This window comes from Arachis ipaensis, chromosome B03 (genome assembly GCF_000816755.2).
Source record: "Arachis ipaensis cultivar K30076 chromosome B03, Araip1.1, whole genome shotgun sequence".
In the NCBI taxonomy this organism is placed as follows: Eukaryota; Viridiplantae; Streptophyta; class Magnoliopsida; order Fabales; family Fabaceae; genus Arachis; species Arachis ipaensis.
The window spans coordinates 93,790,982-93,795,096 of NC_029787.2; positions in this window are offsets into that span (position 1 = coordinate 93,790,982).

A 4,115-nucleotide genomic window follows, 5' to 3' on the forward strand; every position below is an offset into this window, starting at 1 on the left:
TATATTAAGAAAAAAATATTTTACCAATTAAAAAAATTTTTAAAGATATTTTCATAAAAATACAATTTAGTAAATAGAAAAATAATTTATTAAAACGTATTTGAATAAACTGAATCTTATAAAATAGGTTAACATTTTAATTTATCTTTATATTTAATACAATAAAGCAGTATCATTACAAAAAATAACCACCACATAAAATAACATTAATATAAAAACAAAACAAAATAAATTATAAAATCTTATCAAATACTTCTTTAAATACGACATTCTGAGTTAAAGTAGAATCATCATTTTTCTCGCCATATACCAAAATTCTTAAACCATCTTTGCTCTTCACTCGAGAAATAGCAATATAGAGTTGACCATGAGAAAATACTGGTCGACGCAAGAATAGTCCAAGACTGAATAGAGTTTGACCATGACTCTTATTGATAGTCATTGCAAAACACAAGTTTATAGGAAATTGTCTCCGTTGAAATTTGAAAGGTATCCCAGCATCACTCCGAATTAAATTCATCCGAGGAATGAAAACTTTATCTCCAATGTGACTTGACGAACCCCAATTTGAGGGTTTATCTTGTGCTGATTTCAGGGGTTTTATCAATGATTCCACACACTTTCTATATGAAAATACAAGATTTCGCATTCCTTTCCTAGTTTCGGCTCATGAATGAAAACATGCTTATTTCGCACTAAAATAGATACATTTCTAATCTTCTCTTGATGCCATTCGATGCCGTGACTTGTGTGTTAAGTGGTTTCAGGATATAGAGTAGGAATGGACCGAAAGAGAGAAGGAAGACGGGTACAAAGGAAGGAAGCATGAGGATTAAGCTTTGGAAATTTCCGCATGGGCGCGTGCGCGCACTTGGCGCGCCCGCGCGGATAGGGCAACGTGGAGCCAAAGCCAAGAGCCGGCTTGAGAAGCGGCTAAGCCAGGATCTTCATGGGTGCGCACGCGTACATCACGCCTCCGCGCACATTACAAGACGCCTCAACGGCGCGTGCGCGTACCTTGCGCGTGCGCGCCGATTTGCGAATATGATTTTTTAAGAAGTCACGTGACTTAGGCGTGGAGGCAGTTAAGGATCCCACTCTTGGAGAAACACCTTGGCGGGAAAAGCTTAAGAAGACCAAAGGAACAAGGGTTAAAGACACTTAGTTAGTTCATTTTCTAGAGCTAGATATTTTTTGGGGGAGAGGAGAGTTAGTTACACTTTTTGGGAGAAGAAGAGGGAGATTCCAAGCTTCACTAGGGTTCATCCTCATCTAATTTCTGAATTTTCAATGACTTTTTTGTGAGATCCATTACAATTCTCACTCCACTTTGTTCATGTCATAGATTTTCTTCTCCAATTTCAAGTAGTAGATGCAATTGATCAATTCTCATAGATCTAGAATTCAACTTTGTAATTTTGGATTTCGTCTCTATTTTGGACTTTCATTGCTACTCTTTGAGACTTGTTGTTAGATCTTTGTGTTGCAATACTTTCAATTCGACTTTCCTTCTCATTTTACTATGACTTTCCTTTTTGCTCATCACATGTTTGATAAAATGACAACACTAGCTATGGAGTAGAATTTTCACACTTGGCATAGGGTTTGGTCCTTGGAAGAAGTTGAATAGTTGTAACAATAGTTGATTTGGAATTAGGGATTGCTAGTTGGCTTGGAGTGCACTAAAGCTAGATTCCCATAAGGTGAAGCTAGGACTTGTGACTCAAGTTGATTGCTTTCATTTGACCTCCCTCTATACCTAGGGGATAACTAAATGAAGCAAGGCCTAATTGTTGTCAACATTGAATGGACTATAAGGATAGAATTTCTAATGCCAACCCTAAGCCAAGTCTTTTGATAATTGATTGTTTGTTTCTCATTACCTTGCTAAAACCTTCAAGGAATTCCAACAAGGCTTACTAAATCAATAAGATGCACACGTTGGCAATTCCAAGGGAGAACGACTCGGGAGACTAGTACTCTCGGATATAGATTGTAGATTTGTTTGATGAAGGATTTTGCGTCGGTTTAGACTATACTACGATTGATCATTTGATAATTTCTATACCGGCAAAAATTCATTTGCCAAAATGGCGCCGTTGCCGGGGAAGTTGCTTAGTGTGCCATGTTATTGTTTTGGATTAAGTATGTATATATGTACATAGTTGCACTTCATTGTAAACTACTCAATTGACTAACTCCTCATCGTTACAATGAATTCCATTTCCCCTTCATTGCATGACGCGTTCACAACCGAATCCGAGCTTAGCCCCTTTTGATCCGGAAATAGAACGAACTTTATTTCATATTAGAAAAGAATGGTTCTACACTCTCTCTAGTGAAGTTACCTCCGATTGGGACCTACTTAGAAGGGGGTTCTTGGATAAATTCTTACCCCCGGAAAAGATGGATAGGCTAAGGAAGGAAATGTCTTGTATTGTGCAAGGTGAGACGGAACCACTCTATGAGTATTGGGAACGGTTTCGCAAACTACTAGATGCATGCCCTAATCACATGATTGACACTTAAGTATTGCTTGGATACATATGTCAAGGGATGCGGGAGCAAGATAGAACCCTCTTGGACACTTCTAGCAATGGTTCTTTGTCCAAATATAAAACCGCGGAGGAGGCATGGCAACTTATTATTGACTTAGCCGAATCCAATCAACATATGAGGCGAAGAGTCAACCGTCCAAGGACCGTGAACGAGGTATCAACTAGTAGTGAAGCCACCGCTCTAACTCAATCCTTAAATGAGATGACATCCGTTTTGAGGCAACTCCAATTGAACCAACAACAACCACAACAACCTCAATCATATCAACAACACCCTCCACCACCTCAACAACACAACCAACAATTGGTCCCTCAAAGAGTATGTGGCATTTTCTCTTGCTACTCTCACCACACGGATGAGTGCCCAATCCTTCAAGAAGACAACACCTTGGCGGCTACCCATAATTTCTATGACCGCCCTAATCAAGGGTACTACCAAGGAGGTAATCCTAACCAAGGACACCCTTATCAAGGGGGAGGCTACAACCAAGGAAGGGGACACAATAATCAAAATTGGAAAGACAATCATCAACAAGGGAATAGGGACAACAACAACAATGGAGGAGGTCAAAGATGGAATAACAACCCGCAAAATTTCTCACAAAACCGACCATACAACTTACAAAATCAACCATACAATCAAAAAAACCCACAAAGAAACTACCAAACATATCAACCACCACATCAAAGACCACCACCCAACCAATCACAAACTCCTCAACTCACATATGCAGCCACCCCCTCCAACCAAGACGAAACACTCCGGACCATTATCCAAGGCCAAAAGGAATTACAAAACACACTTGCTTCCGGCCTCACCGGCCTCACCTCTACACTACAAGCTCTTCTTGCACGCATGGATACACCATCGACACCCACTCCTCAACCCCCAATCCAAAGTGTCATTCCCTCTCAACCTCAACCAAATCCAAAAGGGGGCATCAATGCCATCACCCTTAGATCCGGTACACAACTAAAAGAAAAGGAAGCAAAGGACCCAAGTCCTATCACAACCGCCCAAGAGGAAGAGGGAATAGATATAGAAGAGGTAGTGGAAGAGGAGACACCACAAGCCATAGTTGAGGATGAAGCCCAACCAACAAGGGAGACAACCAAGGCCAAAAGAACCTTGGAAGAAGAAATTGCTCAACCACTTCCATTTCCAACACTTGCAAAGAAAGCTAAAAAGCGCATGGAACTCGACCCCAAAATGGTAGAAATGTTCAAGAAAGTTGAGGTAACCATCCCCCTCTTTGATGCCATCCATCAAGTTCCTAGATATGCCAAATTCCTCAAAGATTTATGCATAAACAAGGATAGAATTCTTGAATTGGAAACCATCCCATTGGGGAGTTCTATTTCCGCTTTAATGGGAACATTGCCAAAGAAGTGTGATGATCCGGGCCCTTGTATGGTCACTTGCACCGTCAATGGAGTTCAATTTAGAGATTGTATGTGTGACCTCGGAGCATGTGTGAGCATCATGCCGCTCTCCGTTTATCGGGTATTGAACTTGCCCCCACTAAAAAGGTCGACGGCAAGATTTGTCCTAGCGGA